Raw genomic sequence first — 20,974 nt, forward strand, 5'->3', positions numbered from 1 at the left:
GGTTTGGTGTGAACAAGTGGAGTTTGCTTCAGCCTCAGGGACCCTGAAACCTTGGTTATTTGGTTAAGATGATGGCATAGGGCAGGCAGAGTGTACCTCGAGGGGACAGCTTCTGTTGGGTGAGAGAAGGTTTACTTGGATGCTGTGTCTTATTTGCAGAAGAAACTATGCATTGATGCACTTTTTTTTTGGGGGGGGGGGGTTCTTTCCATTTTTTTGTGGAGGGGAGGTTGACACAGCCAATTCCTCCTGCTCCAAGGCTGATATCTATGGTGATGTTTTCATTTACAACTATCTAAGGATTTTTGTTATCACTATTTTACAGAAAACTTTTAAAAGCATTTCTATACCAAGACAGGGAGCAACCCTGAAATAAATGAAATGGGAATTGTAAAGCCCTTTTCTAAACTGTCTAATGCATCTCCTGGGACATAACAATGAGTCAACGATGACCTACTAGTAACTATGAATTTGTAACTTTGACCTATCTATATTAGTAGCTATAGTGATCTACCTGTACTAGCAATCATATTGAACGTCCATGTCAAACTGTCCATTGTAACTTCCTGGGTAACTGACTCAACCTCTTGTAATGTAATTTGACCTTGAACTGAAATGAACTAGGGTGGGCTTATGATTTGGATATTTTTTCTGAAAATAATCAAACATTTTATTTTTTTTTTAAAGTCTTTATTCATTTTAATAACATACAAAGTGTATACAAAAATACAACAATTGGCACCAAACAACAGCACTTATTACTAACAATAATAATATAAATATCTTCTCCCCCCTCTCTCCCTCCCAATCCGGATATGTGTAAAACTCAATAAAATGGAAGGCTTGAACAATTAATGGATACAAAATTTGCTAAAGGGCTCCAAATCTTATTAAAATTTTTACCATAACCCTTTATTTCTGAATTCATACGTTCGTATCGATAACACAAGCACAGGGATTCCCACCAAAAGGTGTGATTTAGTCTATCGCAATTCTTCATTTTTTGTGATCATTTGTATAGCAATCCCAGTCATTAGATGAAGTAATTTATTCTCAGCTGCAGAAGTTAGGGACTTGGGTTGCAGTATAGTTCCAAAGAGAACCACATCGTAAGACATGGACATGAAAGTACCCAATATCCTATTAATTGTACCCCAGATCGACTTCCAGAATCCTAATATTAAGGGGCAAAAGTACAACATGTGATCCAATGTCCCTATATCAAGATGACAATGCCAGAATCTATTAGACTTTGAACTATCAAATTTTTTCAAACGAACAGGGGTCCAAAAAATCCTGTAGTTTGAAACCAACATGGGATCTTTATTTGGCTTTGGCAAAACAATGGTTAACGATTCTGCCATAGTACCTGAAATACAACCCTGAATCAGTTGTGATTGATATAAATTTAAAAGATGAGATAATAATAAATTTTGAAAAGATTTTTAAAAACTCCACTGTGAATCCATCACTACCCAGGGTGCATCCAACCCAGAGAGACTTCAATGCTGCCTGGAGTTCTGCAGATGATATACGTGCTTCAAGTGTTTCCTTTATATGTTCGGCAACCTTTGGCCCATTTATTGAATTAAAAAATTCCCTACCATCATGTTCTTTAGTTGAATAAAGCTCAGAATATAAAGCCTTATAATAGTCCAAAAATTGTTTTAAAACATTTCCAATATGGGTATGAATTTTGCCATTGCCATCTTTAATAACCACAATCTTTTCTTTGAGATAATTAGCCAATAATCTTCCCGCTTTATTCGAGCTTCCATAATATAAAGCCTGTTGAGAAAACAAATCTTTCCTAGCCAATTGTGAGGAAATCTCATTATATTTATATTTAGCTTTCAAAAGGGCATTCAGAGTAACCTGATCCCATTTCAATGCCAATTGTGACTCCAATAACAGTTTGCTCTAATTTGGAAAATTCCAATTTAAGTAATTTACTAATACGTGCCGAATATGAAATTATATGCCTTCTCATTGTAGCTTTGAAAGCATCCCAAATAATCGCCAAAGGAATTTCCTCTGAAGAATTGAAATAAAAATATTCATTCATTTTAACTTGAATTTCCTCAAGGAAGTTTGAGTCTGCAAGCAATGTATTATTGAATCTCCAAACAGGTCTATTAGTATCTTCCTCAGCAAATCTAAATTCTATCCAAATTCAGTGTTCTCCCCAGGGCCTTTCAGCCGGGCGCTACGCCCGGCTAATTTAGATGACCGCCCAGCTGTCATCTATCGCAAATCCTGCTGCTGCCGCCGCCACTCAACATATATAAAAAAAAAAACAAAAAAAAACACCTCTCACCGGCTTGGAGACGCGAACTCAGTGATTTGTATTTATTGGAGACGCGGCAGTGATTTGTATTTATTTCACAGGCAGCTGCCTTAGCCCGTAGCAAACTCATGCTTCGGGGCTCTAAGGTGTGCATGCCGGCTTCCCTTCTCTTCCCTCCGAAACCGGGACGGCACATCAGAAGCCAATCTGAAGGGCACTCCTCAGGTTGCCTCCAGTTTTGCTCGGGAGGGTTACTGAGCTATTTTGCTGTTTCTTTAACCAGGCTCTGTCCTCTGATTGGGTATGTTTCCCTGTCTCCAGAAAGCAGAATAATCCTGCTGCGTTGAGTGTAAACAACACCTCCCACAAAGCTGCTGATAATGCCTCTGCTGGTCAGATCGTGTGGCTGCAGTGAGTCTGGGACTCCTCTGGGAGAAAAAAAAAGTGTCAAGTTCCCTTCAGTTCCAGCAAGCAGGGTGATCAAGACCACGTGGGGGGGTTTCTGCCTCGGGAAAGTTTAGTTTTTGGTCTCTTGGATTGTTACTCGGTTTGTAACGTCATTTTTTTTTCTTGAGAGGGAGCAGAATCCGAGTTGTGCCTCTGCCACTTGAATTTCCTGGCGAAGGAAGGGGGTCAGTTGCTCTGATCTTTCCTAAGTCACAAAAAATGCCCACTGACCCCCAAAAGAGGCAGGACGGCAAGTCATTATTAATCAGTTGTATGCATCTATGGGTAGCAAAGAGTTTTCTCACTGGGTTCCAGTGCTGTTTGCTATTTGAACTGCAGTGCTTAAGGTGTGCAGCTCAGAAGAGAAGTGTTTTTTTTGTGGGTTTAGAAAAAAAAAAATCCTATCCCTTACAATACAGGGAAAAAATCTTGGCAAATCTTCAGATGAGAGCTGCTACTTGAAGCTCTTACATGGTATGATTTTGAAATGCAGGGATTTTCATGCTGTGCGTTGTGCACAGATGTTGGTATGAGTTAATGATCGCGCAAACAGGGCTATGTGCACGGCTGCTGTTTCCAAGTCCTGCAAGAAGGTAGAGTTGTAGTTCCATGACAGAAATCGAGTTTACTCTGGGCTATTTTCAAAACTTCAGGCCAATGAAAAGTTTGTGGGTGCTTTCTCTTTGATAACTGGTACACCACATCTATCATGAAACTAAGAGCACTGAGCACTTTCTCTTTGAAAAAGACATCCAAGAAAATAAGTATTCCCCTAGATTTAAACCTTCCTTTTCTGGAAACAGCATCTGGGTAAATAGCTTTAAAAAAATTACTCTCAATGCATACACTTTCCTACGTTTGGGGACCGGGTAAAATAAGGATTGCCCGGATCCCACAGACCTCGCACATCTTTGTGGCATGGGGTCTGCAGGGCATTTTAACACCCGCAGACCTCACGGTTCCCGCTCACCCTAGAGATAAGCAAATTTTTAAGGATGTGAGGTAGAGATCAGTGAGGTTCATGGGGCCTGCAAGATCCTCGTTTTACCCAGTCCTCTAGGTTTGTGTGTTGTCACTATGCATGTCATGCACAAAATACATATTTTTTTGTGGTGTTTTGGGGGGACACGAGTGACTAATTATAATTTTCTTGGGTCTCTTTTTGGTATCAAACAAAGTTGTTCCTTAAGGATCTTTTTCCTGTACATGTTCTTGCCCTAGATGGAAACCCCAGGGATGGAGTGTCATAGGAAAGGAAGGGCAGAGAGGGTGGAGAGTGGATGCAAGGGTCAGAGAGAGGGTGGACACTCTCTGGGTGAAGAACTTCCTTACGTTCATCCGGAATCTATCCCCTTTCAATTTTAGAGAGTGCCCTCTCGTTCTCCCTACCTTGGAGAGGGTGGACAACTGCAAAAATCATCTAAATGAGATATTCTGACATGAACATCTCTATTCTGGCTTGGATGTCCTTTTAAAAATGCTCTTCCATGCCACTTATCTGTGCACTTATAGAATAGTACTTAGTTGCTTTGCTGCCACTTACACATCTATGTATATACTTACAAATGAAAGTGCAAGTATTCTATATATTTATGTGCTCAAGTGGCAAGTAAATGCAACATCCAGTTATAGAATGTAATGTAATGTAATGTAATGTAATTTATTTCTTGTATACCGCTACATCCGTTAGGTTCTAAGCGGTTTTAAGAAAATATACATTTAAAATTAAAATAAGAAGTAAGAAAGGTGCTTAATAAGTTCCCTTACTGTCCCGAAGGCTCACAATCTAACTAAAGCACCTGAAGGTTGTTAAAGAAGTGAAAAATAAAGAAGAAGATTAAGGTTAAACATTTTAACTAGACAGCATTGATCTGAATAGTACTTTGGTAGTGGAAGAAAGGAGAAAAAAGGAATAGATGTAAAAGGGAGAACAGTTAGACAATAGAATTTTGGAGAAAATTTAAATGAAGGAGATAGAACATAATAAAGGCAGAATTAAAAACAATAGTTAAGGTTAAAGAAAATTCATAATATGATAAGAAAAATAAAGTAAAATGAAAAATAGTGTCTTTAATCACAGTTTCAGCGTTATTGATGAATTAGGATCAAGCAAGCTGCTCCAAGGAAGTAGTATCATACGAGGCCCACAGTGACTACTAGATTACCCTCTTTGTGGGAAAGCCGCCCAGTGTTGAAAGACTGTGTATGCTGGTGCCGTTGTTACTAGGGTAAATAGGGTACTCCTGTCCTGTATTTACTGTGTCAACCTGGGCCGACGGACAGCGGGACATCAGGGCAGAAGTCCTCCAAATCTCGGGTAGGAAGGTGATGACTAGACCAACGCTGTTGAAGTCTTGCATGCAGGATATAGGCGAGGGAGGCAAAAGCACTGCAACAGACACAAGGCGCCGAGCTGTACACTGGCATCGTCGGGGCTGAGGCCAACATGGAGTTCCTTCTTTGCTGCCGCTACGATCCCGCATCACCCGATCTCCTCAACTTCGGCGAGAAACCCTGGAGAAAGGCTGGGCAGATGGACGCTGGGACTTCGGGGCAAAAGCCCTCAGATCCCGGGTCGAGCAAGCGCTGAACAGGCCCATGCCGCCCGAAACCAGGCATGCAAGGGACAGGCTAAAATGGCGAAGAGGACCGCATCGACCATGGGCCTGATTCTTCTGCTTTGGCATGATCCTCCAAACGCTTTCTGACAGCTGACCCCGCAGGAATCCCCCTCCAGATCCTTCAACCGCAGGTCATCACCTTTTATATGCAGTGCGTTCAGAAGAAGGGCATCAAATTCTTTATTTGGTACAGGGGAAGGAAAAGGGTGCACACGCATTGTAGAGGAAAAACACGGAAGGCAGAGAGGAGGATGGGTGGTGGCACCTCTACCAAGAAGGTGCCCAGGGCGGACTCCTGCTCCCCCTTACTATGCCACTTGGTCTTAGTACCCCTTACTGTAGTTACACAACAGAAGAGGAAGGGAGGGACTAGAGCAGCCCCTTTACTAAGAAGGTGGTGGATCTGGAGGAATATGTAGGATGGGTTAGATACTGATGAAGGGAGAAAGAGACAAGGGGGCAGGGACCAAATCATGGGGGAAAAAACCAGGGGGCAGATGCTGGGGAAAAGAAAGAAGAAGATGGGGCAAAAGGAAGATTTAGTACAGGCAAAGTATAAGAAATGTGGATAAAGAGAACAATGGAGACATTACAGGAATGTAGATAGATGATTAAGAGGTGAATGGGAGACAGTGATAAGGAACGGGAGTACAAGAGAAGAGAAACTGGAGATTGGAGTACAGAGGTAGGTAAAGGAGCTGAAAGATAGAGAAAGTTAAGCAGGAGTGAGGAGAGAAGGGATGAACATGATAAGATGTATGAAAGCTGAAAAGAGAAAGATGGAGATAGTAAGGGAGTGAGGAGAACAAAGAGCTTGGGATTTTGGTGGTAACAATGCTAGATGTTGGTGTTAAAGTAGAAAATTACATTACATTAGTAATCTTTATTTTGCCATTACCTTGTAGTTCAAGGCGGATTACAGAAGAAGATTTCTGGACATGTCCAGAGGTGTTACAGAGTAGAACGGCGAAATGGCAAAAGGAGTGAGCTAGAAGCACTATAGTGGGGGCTCCCTCTGCACATGTTCCAGTTATTTGTACCACAGTAGAACATACCTCATAAAAGAATGGAGATGCAAAATGAAGTATAATCCCCCTCCACTGCTGGCAGATGAAAGTATGTGCCTACAAGAATTAGAGGGATCATTGGTTTATAGATTGAATTTGATTTGGATAGTGCATGATGCTCTTTCAGGCTGCCAGAATGGTGTGGGAACTCTGCTTTCTGGAGGAGACAAAAACAGTAAACTCTGGAACCAAAGTGGCAGTCTCTTCCAAATCCTCACCCAGAGACCCACCATTGACAGTGGCATAACCAGTGCTTCTGTGCTATCATACAAGGTCAATAAATCCAAATAAATAAGTCCCTTAATGTAGCAACTGTGGCTAGTATGGAAATTAAAATTGATACCCCCAATCCCCCCAAGATAATCATAAAAAAGCTGCAGTCTCTAAAGTTACTAATGATAGATAATTATGTTGCAGCTAAGGAATATAAAATGAAAATTTCCCTTGCATCTTAATTCTTCTTTATGTCAAGAGTGAAGGAGGGGATGACTTTCTTGCTGAAAGTTACACTAACTTGACACTGCTACAGAACAAAGACAAAATCACGTCTGATCCATAAAAGGACTCTGTAGATGCAACTGGAATGAGAAGAATCAAAGAATTTGGAGGATTCCAGAGGGAATAGAATGTGAATGAGTCATTGAAATTTATGAAGAATTTTGAAAGCGAACAAGCATATATAGAAAACGTCTGAATCCGAGTTGACATGTTTTATGGAAGATGCACAAAAATCCAGTACAAAACATGACCATTTTCATAACTGTAAAATGTCTTAATTTGCTTTTTTAAAAAAAAAAAAAAAAAAAAAATTAGATGTGTTTGTGCTCAATGAGTCTATCTTTTAGAACCATTAAAAAAACCCCACATCCATTGGGATGTAGTAGGGACCAGCATTTTTAGTAGACTGGCCACACGGACATCCCAGCAGAGCAGTGGGGCACCCTAGGGGGCACTGCAATGAACTTCATATAAAAAGGCCCAGGTACACGTCTCACCATAACTTCCTTATAGTGTATGGTAAGCCCTCCAAAATGCACTCAAAACCTACTGAACCCCATTATATACCACACCAATAGCCCTTATGCCTGCAGCTGTCACCTACATGTAGGTACAGTGGGATATGGGTGGATTTTAGAAGGCTTATATATTCCACCATAAGTGTAGTAGTTAGACTATAGGCTTGAGTCCCCATTAGGCTACTCCAAGAACCTTCTTGCTGCTCTACTAGGACTTGCCATAATATCTGACACTTTCATATAGGCTAGTGTGTACTGTTTCATTCATATCTTTGGGAGGAGGGAAGGGATCAGTGACCTCTGGGGGAGTGTGTAGTGGTCATGCATATATCCCTCTCGTGGTCAGCTTGGACACCTTTTGACACTTATTCATTATTAAAACAGGGCTAGCCCCAAATGTCCAAATTGTGCCCTGGATGTATTCATAAATGTTTGATTATGTCAGAAAAATGTCCAATTCATAACCTGCCCTAGTCCTGCCCACATCACACCTCTATCACCCCCCTTGAGATTTAGATGAACTGCTGATATCCGTCTAAAATATAGGTTTTGAAAATAGCAAATTGGAAGGGTTTGGCAACAAAATGTCCATCTACTTCTTTATGCCACTTTTTGGAACATTTTTCTTTTTTTGAAAATAATAACAATTTATTTATATATTGCAAAACCGTGAAGTTCTATGCGGTTTACATTATTTAAAATACTTAATTTAGTATACAATAAGTTGAAGAGAATTAAAGAATTAAAACAATGGCTAAAAACCCTAAAAGATCCGATTATTGCCTAAAAGTTTTTTACAAATTAACCATCTAAATGCTTCAGAAACAATGAGTCCCATACTGTCTTCCCATAATACTGGCAACAAAAAAATACATGAGACCAGTGTTAAAGTCTTTCATGAGACAGCCTCAGTGAATGGAAACACTGAAATCAAGAAACACATACCTGTAATGAAAAGAAGAAAGGGCAACTTTGAGTGGAAGACTAGCCTAATGCTTAATGCAGTAGATTGTAAACCAGTAGAGCTGGCTTTGATTCCCACTGTAGCTCCTTGTGACCCTGGGTAGTGTGACAGGGTGGAGTACCTATTACTGGCCAGTGGAGGGAGACTGAGCATTTGAAAGAAAGAGCTAATCTGCATACCATCCTGCTAAGGCTCCTGGAAGCTGTCCACTCATCATGAGGGAACAGTGGTGCTGAAAAGGACAGTTCCCAAGCTGAGCAAAGAAGAACTGAGAAAAGAAGAAGCTCCTTTGGGAGCTGGGTGGCCCTCGGGAGAAGGAATGCTGACTTCTGGTCTAACTCCCAGTAAGCCCTGAAGGCTACTGCTGACTGGTACTGATAGGGGGCCCAGTGCAGCAGAGTAGAGTGGCCAGGCTGACCAGTCCTGACAGGGGGTTCTGGTGCAGCAGAGAATGGCAGCCTGGTGGTGGGAGGGTCCGTGAGGACCTATACACAGGCAGGGAAATCTTGCACGCTACTGGCCACAATCAACTTCCACTGCAGATGATTGTAGCCAGCAGCGTGCAAGATTTTAAAAGTAAATGGGATAAGCATGTGGGATCTCTAGGGGGTAAAGTCGAGGGGGTGGGTCATTAAAGTGGGCAGACTTGATGGGCTATGGCACTTTTCTGCTGTCATTTTCTATGTTTCTATGGAAAAGCTAAGAGTAGCCTGACGGCCCAGTAGAGCCTGGAGTCAAGGAAGGGCTCGGGCTTGATGACTGGTGGTGGAACCAGTAAAGAAGGATCCATGTGGCAGGGACTCAAGAGACCAGAGAGTGAGGGACTGGCAGAGGCCCCACAAAGAGAGTCCTTAGTGTATGCATTTGTGATAAGACGCCTGAAGGGCTGGGAGAATCCTCAGTGTGTGCGTGCAGGATAAGACAACTGAGCAATGGAAAACTGGAAGAGTCCAAGGCTGAGGAAGAAGGTCTGACAGCTGACTGGCAGAGGGACCGGCTGGGACGGTAGCAACCAGCAGAGAGACCGGTAATGGCACTGGTAGCAGCAGTCAGTGGATCCCTAGAAAGCAGCCTGGTAGACCCTGGGAGTATTGGCCAGAGTTCTAAGGAGCATCCAGCAGAGGGACCAGTTGGGATGGCAAGCACAGGAGGGACTGGTAATGGCACCAGAAGTTGCCAAACACCTGGAGAGCCAAAGTAGGGTCAGAGGAAGGACTCACGAGAAGACCTGGAGGGACAAAAGTCCAGGGAGGACCTGGAGAATGACCAGGAGTAGCTGGGAAGACCTGGTGAGGAATTTTAATGGAATGTGTGATGAATGATGTAATCCTGTATGTTTTATGTTTTAACAAAGACCTGGAGAAAAAAGGTGCCTAGGGGTATGGATACGTGACGAGTGTTACCGCTCGGTCCTGTCATATGATCACAGTAAGTCATTAATTTCTCCATGGTCCCAGGTTCAAAATCTTAGATTATGAGCCCTCTAGGTGACAGAGAAAGTACTAGTATATAATATGTAAACTGTTTTGGTTCTACTCCAGAAAGGTGGTATATATCAAATGCATGACCCATAGAAATAAAAGAGGCAGCAGATGTTTCTGGCATTGTGAGGGCAGCTAAGAAATAGAACAGCAAAATCTGAATTGCTCTGCCTAGCATGAAAGTCAGGATGAGAAAATACCAAGTTTTGGTTTGTATTTGATATACCACCCATCAATGAAGCCATCTGATTAGGTATTTTCCCTATCTATCTGTGTGAGCTCACAATCTAGCTATAGTATCTGGGGCAATAGAGGGTTAAGTGATTTGCTCAGGGTCACAAGGAGGAAAACGTGAGGATCCAGAAAAACAAGGAGGTTATGCTAATTCCCTTTCTGAAAACAAAGAAGGAGATACGGTGATTAATATTTGCAGAAAGAGACAAATGGAGGACACCAGAATGAGACACTGAATTCTATATACTTCTAGTTAAGGACTTGTGTTGGTTTTTTTTATTTGCACTATTATTATAATCACAGACAAGCATCTGTATATAGATTTTGGATCAGGCAAGACTCTTGATTACAACTTGATTAACTGCAGAAGATTTGTGAATGCCTGAGATAATTATGAATAATTACCACGTCAGTTTTGTGAAGCTTGTATCGTTTGAAAGCTTCAGGACTGCAAACAGACCCGTTATCCCGTTATCAAAAACTGTAATGTCTGAGTTTACAAGAGTTCACTAGAGAAAAAAAATGAAATCCTGCAATGTCCCTATGCAATGGGATGCACATTTGTTAGCATGTCTTTAAAAAGCTGCTTGCAAAATTGATTTGACATATGAATTAACATGCATAAAGCCAATCTCCATATGTTTAAAAAAAGGATTTAACAAAAATGTAGAAAAAATACAAAACCATATAAAAGAAAAATTATAAAAAGACTGGAAAATGAACCAAAACTGTTTTCCAAGGACATCTCTACTGTGCAATATGAAATACGCATCTATTGATTTCCCGTGAAATGTTAAGAGATGGGCAAAGAATGCACTGTAGGAATGTAAGGGTCCTTTTACTAAAACTTAGTGCCATGTGGCCTATATGAATAAAATGGAATGCACAGAATTTAACTTGCACAAAGGCCTAGATGCACAAAAGTCAGTCGGTATTACCGACTGGATCGCTGTTGGCCGATTCGCTGGCTGATTCCCCAACAGCGATCGATGCACTAACAAGTTTACATGAAAACGCGACCAATTCAATCACTCAGTGAGCGATTGACACATGCGCAAAGCCTTCAGGTGTACCCGGGGGAGGCTTCCCGCATCCCCGTCTCGGACCACTCGCTGCACCTCAGCCAGGTCAAGATTGCCAAGCCAGCACCCTACTGGGAAGGAACAGCAGTCATCAAGGGTGAATTTAAAGAGCTGAAGTTGAGAGATTTCCTGGGAAAATCTTTCGTGTTTTTCTTTTACCCTCTTGGCATCACATTTGTGTGTCCAATGGAGCTTATCGCCTTCAGTGACAGGATTGAAGAATTCAACACTATAAACACTGAAGTGGTGGCATGTTCGGTGGATTCACCGTTTACACACCTAGCCTGGATTAATACACCACGAAAGCAAGGGGGACTTGGGCCAATGCAGATTCCAATTCTTTCAGATTTAAACACATCAGATATCAAAAGATTATGGAGTATACTTGGAAGACCAAGGGCATGCACTTAGAGGCCTTTTCATTATTGACAACAAAGGAGTTCTTCAGCAAATTACAATGAACAACCTTCCTGTGGACCACTCAGTAGACGAAACTCTCCATCTAGTCCAGGCGTTCCAGTACACTGACAAACATGGAGAAGTTTGCCCTATAGGTTAGAAACCTGGCAGTGAAACAATAATACCAGATCCAGCTGAAAAACTGAAATATTTTGGCAAACAAAACTGAAAATATACAGATCTTGTACGTCATCACGTGTTCAAATAGATTAATTACCAATACATTCATCAATTTTGACATTTAGAAAAAAAATAAAAGGCTTCTGGTTTTGTTTTTTATTTAATGGCACAGATGTACGTATGTTAACCACAACCTGATCCATTAAAAAAAAAAAAAAGCAGCACCACCCGTGCCATGCCCTCCCACCCCGCACTGGCACCCCAAACTACTGTCCACCCCCCAACCCGTAGCAAAATGGCAGGAGGGATGCCCATTCCCTCCTGCCACAAAGGAACTCCCTCCCTCCCAAAAAAAAAGGCAGGAGGAATGCCCGCTCCCTCCTGCCATAAAGGAACTCCCTCCCCCTCCACCTGAAAAAAAAGCAGGAGGGATGCTCACTCCCTCCTGCCACCGGAGGCACCCCTCCCCCTCCAGGACCCCTGCCATGTACCTCTCAAACGTTGGGAGCAGGAAGTATTAAAAACTCCTCCTGCTCCTCCTCCCTCTGACTATGACACTGGGCCTTAGGCCTCTCCTCACTGCATCAAGGGAGGGGCCTGTGGCGTCTAAGCCAATCAGGGACATCCTTAGGCTCTTTCCTAAGGAAGACCCTGATTGGCTTGACTGTGCTGATCAGGGCCTTAGGCTCCTCACCATGAATCACATGATGCACCAGGGAGTGGCCTAAGGTCCAGCATTCTGGACGGCACATTGGAGGAAGCAGGAGGGACTGAGCATCCCTCCTGCTCCCCAGAAAAAGGTACGGGGAGGGGTCCTCCTGCCTGGGGGATCAATCAGAATGGCAGGAGGGAGTGGGCATCCCTCCTGCCATTTGTTTTAGGTTTGGGTGGGGCACCTCATTTGTTGGGGAGGTTGCCATGTTTGTCAAGGGCACAATTGGGGGTCATTGGCGAGAGCCAGTGGCGGTGGGGGATTTTTTCATTTTTTTTTTTAAGGGACAGATATTTTGTGTGTGTAATACATGCAAAATATCTGTGCCATTGAAAAAAAAAAAACACAGGCAGACCAGTCGGTACCGATAGGTCTAGAGCAATCGTATTTTAAGATCGCTTGGCTATTTTGCATGGGGTTTTACTCATTTGCATGGGTCAGATTGGAAAATGGGTGATTAAGGGGATAAACACATGGTGGGCAGTTTTGTGCATTGGGGTATCCGATCCAATCGATTGCTAAACTGGTCAACCAGTTTAGCGACGATCGGGACATGATTGGTAAGTTTTGTGCATCCCCCAGCTAGTACATTAGCCCACGCTAAAATCTTTATTAAAAGGATCCCTTAGGTCTTTAATGGAAATCTTGCAGATATATATTAATCCATTATTTGACTTGAAATATAAACCCACTATTTTTACCAACAACCTATGACTTTAATAAGAAAAAAATATGGAAATGATATGAGAACACATGAACCAACCAAGATTATCTACGGACCATGTTTTTGTGTTATAACAGGTCTCAGAACATGCTAATTATCAGGTCAATATTTAATTCCCGTAGTCAGCATCCACTTTTGTCTCAGGGTCGTCCACCAATGCCATGCCATTCATGGAGATGGTGGGGATCCTCAAAGCTTTGTCAGTGAAAAAATCCACAGCCTGACCACTGCCTTCAGAAAACCACAGCCATCAGCAGGAGTGCTCCAAGATGCCAATGCCAGAAATTTGAGCATGTTTGGTTCTCACACATGCTCAGTTCATCATCAAGAACTGAGCATGCATGGGTGCTGGTATCAGTAGGTCAGAGCACTGCTACTGACTTACCATGTTTATCTAAAGGGGGTCAGTGTGCTGTGGAGTCTTTAGGTGGTAGTACTTGGATATCTATACCAGCTACGGTATTTGATTTTTAAGTTTGAGAGGGGGAAGTGGGAAACAAAGGCAATGTGTACCCACATGATCTACCCATTGGCCCACCCAAAATTTGCCTTCTAGCTACACTACTGGATGGTAAGATGGTAAAACTGGAAAATGAATGAGTGGAAAAAAATAAAAGTGAAGTTTTCTTAGGGACTGCTTCTAATGTACTAAATATGGCTTACTTCAACAAGAATTTTTGTCATGGATAAAGAATGGAAAAGGGGGCTTAGTGAGTCAGGCCTACAGACTTCTACAGTCTGTGCCCCACAATTGTCAGGGAGAGATAAAGATTAAGTACGAGGTGTGATCAAAAACTATGGTGAATGTTTAAATTTTAAAAAATTTATTACTGTAAAAGACACTTTGCCATTAATCCACCTCAAAATACTCCCCCTCACACATTGTTCTTGTCACTTTCTGAAGCAGTTCTGGAAGTCCTCAGTTTTAAAACACAGCAGAGTGAATCGCTTCCTCTCCATGCATTGTATTCACTCCTTTTCTGATATTCTTAACATTCTAGTTGCTTTCTTAGCTGCCGCTGTAAATTGAGCTGAGGGTTCCAATGTATCCTCAACGATAACACCTAAACCCTCTTTGTGGAACCCAGCATCACGTAGCAATAGTTTGGGATCCTCTTTCCCATATGCATCACTTTGCACTTGCTCACATTAAACGTTGTCTGCCATTTTGACACTCAAGTCTCCCAAGGTCCTCTTGCAATTTTTCACAATCCTCTTGCGATTTAACAACTTTGTGTCATCAGCAAATCTAATTATCTCACTAGTTATTCCCATCTCTAGGTCACTGATAAATATGTTATAAAGCAGCGGTCCCAGTACATATCCCTGGGGACCCCCACTATTTACCCTTCTCCACTGAGGATATTGATCATTTAAACCTACTCTCTTAATCCATAATAGGACATTACCTTCTATCCCATACAATTGTGTGACTCCACTCCCACCCCCACCCCCGAAGTGTAGCGATACACTTACATAGAGCCTACCCAGGTCATTGACCCAATGTGAGTTTTGTGACCCCATTTGGGATCCTGGCCCATAGGTTGAGCAGCTCTGTCTTAGGTCACTCCATTTTTCCAAAGGGAAAATACACACATGCTTTCTGTTTCAGAATCGATGCAAAGTTCATGGGTCAAGTCCCACATACAATAGTTTTTAAAATTACTTCAGCAATAGAACAGAATTTCTCATGAGAATGGGCACGTTATATTTCCAAAATGTTCATTCTGTTCCAATACTACGTTATCTACTAGCAGTCCAAGTACATTGCAGTACTATTAGGAGGGGATAGCCATATTGGATCCTCCCAAAGATCCATCAAGTCCAGTATCCTATTTGTCCAACTGGCCATTCCAGATTCCAAAATGTAGAAGGTTCTATGTCACTTACCCCAAAGATATGCAGTAGCTTTCCCCAAATCTGCCTGAAATAATGGTTTATGGACTTTTTCTGCAAAAATTTGTTCACATCTTTTAAAAACCCAGCTTTACTGCTTTTGCCACAATACCACATCCTCCAGCAACAGATTTCAGAGCTTAATTACTGATGTTATTTCGTTGTCCTTGAGTTTTGGATATTTTCAGAATCGCCCTTTATATGCCTCCCATTTTCACTGAAACTCACTGGATATGGTCCATTTTATTATTACCTTTGAAACATTTGTACAAATGTTTTTCATTTTATGTAAACCACCTAGGCATTTGGGGCGGTATATCTGTTCACCAACTACATAGGAATCTAAGTCATTCTGTTCAATTTTAACAACTTTCTCTTTTGTAAACCGCATTGAGCTTCACGGTCCTGCGGTATATAAGTAGAATGTTATGTTATGATTGCGATCCTACTGGTGAATAGTTAGATTCTATTTAACTCATTCTTAACCAGAATTAAATGAAAAGCCTCTTTTAATGCTCCATATCTAACCCACAAGCTTCAGGCTGACATAAACTGGAGTACTGTGTTCAGTTTTGGAGGCCACATTATCAAAAGGATGTGAAGAGAATGGAGTCGATTCAGCGAATGGCCACTAGGATGGTCTCAGGACTAAAAAATCTCTCATATGAAGAACGTTTGAGCAGGCTGCGCTTATATTCTCTTAAAGAGCGCAGGGAAAGGGGGGACATGATAGAAACATTCAAATACATCACGGGCCGTATTGATGTGGAGGAAGAAATCTTTTGTCTTACGGGTCCCACGGCGACAAGAGGGCAACCGCTAAAACTCAGGGGGGGGAAGATTTCATGGGGACACCAAAAGTATTTCTTCACCGAAAGGGTAATTGATCGATGGAATGGTCTTCCACGTCAGGTAGTCGAGGCCAGTACCACGCTCGACTTCAAGGGACGATGGGACAGACAGGTGGGGTCGTTCCAGAGGAATGCTTAAAAGATGGATTCTCGAAGGAGGGAGGGTTCTTGAATGGGCAGACTTGTTGGGCCATCGGCCCTTTTCTGCCATTATACTCTATGTTTCTATGTTTCTACAATCCTTGTCAAGGGCTCTTTTGTATGAGGGGGTGCTGAAAAGCTCTCAGCTCAACCAATCAATGTCAAAATCAAGTTCAATCAATGTCAAAACATAGAATTTCATTTCTGTAAATTGCCATTCAATGAAATAAGATAATACTCTTTTCAGCTACAGTGGTAGAATAACAGTCAGAATTTAGGAAGTTGGTTGGTTGGGCAAAGAACTCTTTAGCTCCCCCTCATAATACAGAAACTCTTTCTTCTTTTCATTGACTTCCACATGTAAGTGCTAGTTTAACCTCTCAAACTCTCCAGTTGTCTGCTGATCTTTAATGGTTATACAATTGTGTCTGACAGGTTGCCTCAAATAACTTTTCCACCCTTCTCTCCCCATCCTCCTCTATTCAGTCCATCATTCGCTCACAGTTCAGAAAATGGCAATAAAGCATGACAGCCATAATAATGGGAAAAATATAAATGCTGTCTCTTACTTTGATACCCAAATGGATTGTAAACCAGCAATTATCTAACCCCCCTCCCCCCAACCTTTAGGTGCTGGTCTGTGCATGTTGCCCAAAGCAGTGGAACTGTAAGCAAGACACTTCCCCAAACCCTAAAGTGCCCATCTGTGAGAAAAATAGAACGCTATTAAGATGTGATACGGTGTCCATGACTCTTCCATGACAGGTGGCATAAGAAAGATAAAAGAATTTGAAACTATTCAGCTCCCACACCCGACTACTCTAACAGAAGGATTGATGTCCCAACTCCTCACTTAATCTTGCTGGCCTTCTCCCTGAGCTGAAGCATCTGGCACGATTAACGGCAAGGCTGCCAGCTAATGGGAAACTACTCTTCTTCTAACTGTGCCCCTAAATCCAACATACTTTCCACATTAAGGACAGCGAGAAAAACAAATCACTTCGGGGGAAAATGCATTCCATTTCTTTTCAGAGTGGATTACTGAATGTGCTTTTAAAATTACATGGGTATTTTAAAGGCACTAGAACAGTGGTGGGCAATCCTGGCCTTTCCAGCATCCCAAAACTGGTCCAGTTCTCAGGATACTCTCCTTGAATCCATACAAAAAGTACTTACATACAAATGCACTCACTCAGCTGCCCCTCACTATCTCTCTTCATTTATCTCCCCCTATGATCCCTCCCCCAGTGAGCTCCGTTCAGCTGGTAAGTCCCTCCTTTCTGTGTCCTCTTCAACTGCCAACTCTAGGCTCCGTCCCTTCTGCCTTGTTGCACCGTATGCTTGGAACAAGCTGCCCGAATCCCTACGGCAGGCTCAATCTCTGGCAGTGTTCAAAAGCCCTCCTCTTTTAGAGGGCTTTTGACTCCTAACTCCTCTCACCTTGGGTTCTGCATCCCCTACCCTATATGTCATGTCTGTCTGTCCAAATTAGATTGTAAGCTCTTCTGAGCAGGGACCGTCTAAAAATGTCAAAATGTGCAGCACTGTGTACGCCTTTCAGCATTACATAGGTGATAAGTAGTAGCAGTAGTGAAGGATATATCACCCCCTTAAACTTAGCATTGCCCGCCACTTCTCTAGACTACGTATATTGAAGGCAGTTGTATTACCGGTAACCCGTCAAAAGCGCACCAGACAAAGCCGCGCTGACAATCCCGCAGCAACATCTGTGTACAGGATAAATGCGCGCTGCCATTTTCTCGCCTTTCAGGGCTTACCGTTTGCGCTGTGAGGGGGGAAACTCCCACCACAGCCCACTTAACTTACAAGTCCTCGCGCTCCTGTTGGGGGGGGGGGGAACCCCACACACTACACTGAAAATTCTCAAAAAGCGAAAAAACAAGATTGAATCAGGTTGGGCAGACTAGATGGACCATTTGGGTCTTTATCTGCTGTCATCTACTATGCTACTATGTTTTCACTGTACTAGGGGGTGTTCCCCCCCACAAGCCTCCCCCCCCCCAACGGGAGAACGAGGACTTCTAAGTTTACTGGGGGGTTCCCACGTTCACCACCCACACCCCCACTCACAGCGCAAATGGTAAGCCAAAAAGCCCAGAAAACAGTGGTGCGCATTTGTCCTGCATGCAAATGTCACTGTGGGATTGTCAGTGCGCCTTTGTCTGGCGCGCTTTTGACATAATACCACAGATATGATTTATTTCAGTTGTATAGAGTGAAGCCTCTCATATGTATTCAGGACACAGAAGGCCTGAACTACTACAGGGGAAATGCTTAGTATATCTGGTCAGCCTTTAGCTTGTTTTGAAGATAAGGCTCACACCCGTGGAGTTATTTCCTAATGATGCCATTGCCTTGTGCCGGTGTTCCTAGTGGATCTCTTAATGCCCCTCTACTGGTCACACAATTTATCCAGCAGACCTGCATGCAAGAACATGAGTTTTAACAGTTACCATAGCCAGCGACAGGCCAGAAGAGCTCGGGAGGGTTCCGAGTTCAAATTTTTGTTCTGACTCATTGGACTCTCTATGAAGAGCTGGGTAAGTAACACCCACTCTTAGGGCAATACTCAAAACCTAACGCCAGCGCTAAAGGCGATTAGCGCCGCTGTTAGTGTGCCACCTGATGCTCTAATGCAGGAGTGTCAAAGTCCTCCTCGAGGGCTGCAATCCAGTTGGGTTTTCAGGATTTCCCCAATGAATATGCATGAGATCTATTTGCATGCACTGCTTTCATTATATGCTAACAGATCTCATGCATATTCATTGGGGAAATCCTGAAAACCCAACTGGATTGCAGCCCTCGAGGAGGGACTTTGACACTCCTGCTCTAATGGTTTCAGCACTTAGCTCCACTGGGTGCATTCTGGGATGCACTTGGGAGGGCCTAACTATCAAATAAGGGAAAAACTTAGGTGTTTCCCAGTGCACCAGGCAGGGCTGGACGTCACCATTTTGGATGATGCCACCCATGAGGGAAAAGAGTAATGCTTGAGTACCTGAATAATTTGTAATGCGCATAGAATTGTAGGATATGTGGAATATAAATGAATAAAAATTAGAAGAATACCTATTCCCTCCTCCCTTCCAGCCCAGGGTTAACCTAGGCTACCAGAGAACATTTCAGTTTGAGGAGTTCTGGCCCGGGGTCCCACTGGGCCACCAGGGTTTTGTCTAGATTTAGGAGGAGTTAGGGTCAGGGTCCACTGTACCACCAGGGCTTTCTCTAATGTTTGCAGTCGGTGTGTGTGTGTGGGGGGGGGTGTCGGGGTCCACTAGACCAGTGTTTTTCAACCGCTGTTCCGCGGCATACTAGTGTGCCGCGAGATGTTGCCTGGTGTGCCCTACGGTGCAGACACTGATTAGGCCTCAGGCCGGGTCCCACACGCGCTCCCATGAGACTCCCCCGGTCCCCGCTGCTGTTCAGTTTCGATCTTCTGCTCTGACGCGACCGGAAACAGGAAGTTGCAGCAGAGCAGAAGATTGAACACTGAGCAGCCGCGCGTGCACGGCTCTTTGGGAAAGCGTGCATGTCGCCGAAAAACAAAACCTACAAACTAAGGTGAGGCGAAGGGAGAGAGCTGGCTAAACAGTAGGATCGATTGGGCAGGCGAGTGGTGGCTGCAGGGACCGTGCGATCGCTCGTGTTCCCGGCTCAAATTGGAAGGAGGGAGTGAAAGGGAAAAGGATTCTGGGCCAAGGGGATGAAGACGGAAAGAAAAACCCACAGCAGGAAAGAAAGGGAAGGACAGGCAGGTGAGCCAGATGCTAGAAGCAGGGGGGGGGGAAGAAAGAGGGAAAAAAGCTAGATGGGGTTGAAAAGAAGAGACACACTGGAATGGAAGAGGAAGATAGGGGAAATCTGGACACAGGAAGGTAACAGAAAGAGGGGAAATTATGTGCATGGGGCATAGGGACAGAGACATAAAGGGGACATGCCATGGGGATGGTATATGGACACGGGGGGGGGGGGGCAATGACAGATACATAGGGGAGATATTAGAAATGGAGAAAATAGGAGCACAGAAGCGAGATGGTTTGTGGGGATGGGACAGGGACCGAGCTCGCAGGCTCCAGTGGCTTGCACAAATTACATTGTAACGTGCCATGAAAATAAGAGGGAGGAAGGTAGATAGATAAGCCACGTGAGAGGAGCTGAAGGGTAGTAGAAAGGAACAGATGGTAAAGGAGGGAGGGAAGGGTGGTGGTGGAAAGGAATAGGACAGACATTGAAGGAGGGTGGAGAGGAACAGACCCCGAAGGGAAATGTGGAAGACAGAGTGGGAAGAAGACAGATGCCAGACTATGGGGGAGCGGAGGGAAGAAGATGGGTGCTAGACCAATTGGGGGGGGGGGGGGTGAAGGGAGAGGCACAGTAACAGCAAATGGAAGACGTAGAGAGAAGACACACAGTGGATGGAAGGAATTGAGTGAGAAGATGTGGAAAGCAGAAACCAGACAACAAAGGTAGAAAAAAAAATTATATTTATTTTTTTTTTTTTTTGCTTTAGGATAAAATAGTATATTAGTTGTGTTGATAAAAATTTATAAACAAAGCCCTGCCAGCGGAACATCTCTTTCTCTAGTTCAGCAGCCAGAACTTTGATTTATAAGAAAGGAATAAGCTAAATATTACAGTACTAAGGCTTATATGGATGCAGCGGGGACGGTGACGGGGCGGTAAATGGGATGGCAGTGGCGGTGACGGGACGGTGAAAGGGATGGCAGTGACGGGGCGTTGAAGGGAACGAAGTTGACGAAGAGCTACGTGTGTGTCTTTCTTCGATTCCACCCAGAATATCAGCTTTGTGTTCAGCCAAACAGGCCCAGGTTTCGCACTGAATAAAGTATT

At 43.4% G+C, this 20,974-nt stretch overlaps 1 protein-coding gene and 1 pseudogene across 1 annotated transcript in view; one reads left to right on the forward strand and one right to left on the reverse strand.

Moving 5' to 3' along the window:
* GRIN2B (glutamate ionotropic receptor NMDA type subunit 2B) overlaps positions 1-20,974 on the reverse strand; it is a 958,742-nt gene that overhangs the window by 928,469 nt on the left and 9,299 nt on the right. The window lies entirely within an intron of this gene.
* LOC117354859 lies at positions 11,125-11,827 on the forward strand (annotated as a pseudogene).

This window comes from Geotrypetes seraphini, chromosome 2 (genome assembly GCF_902459505.1).
Source record: "Geotrypetes seraphini chromosome 2, aGeoSer1.1, whole genome shotgun sequence".
NCBI classification, from domain to species: domain Eukaryota; kingdom Metazoa; phylum Chordata; class Amphibia; order Gymnophiona; family Dermophiidae; genus Geotrypetes; species Geotrypetes seraphini.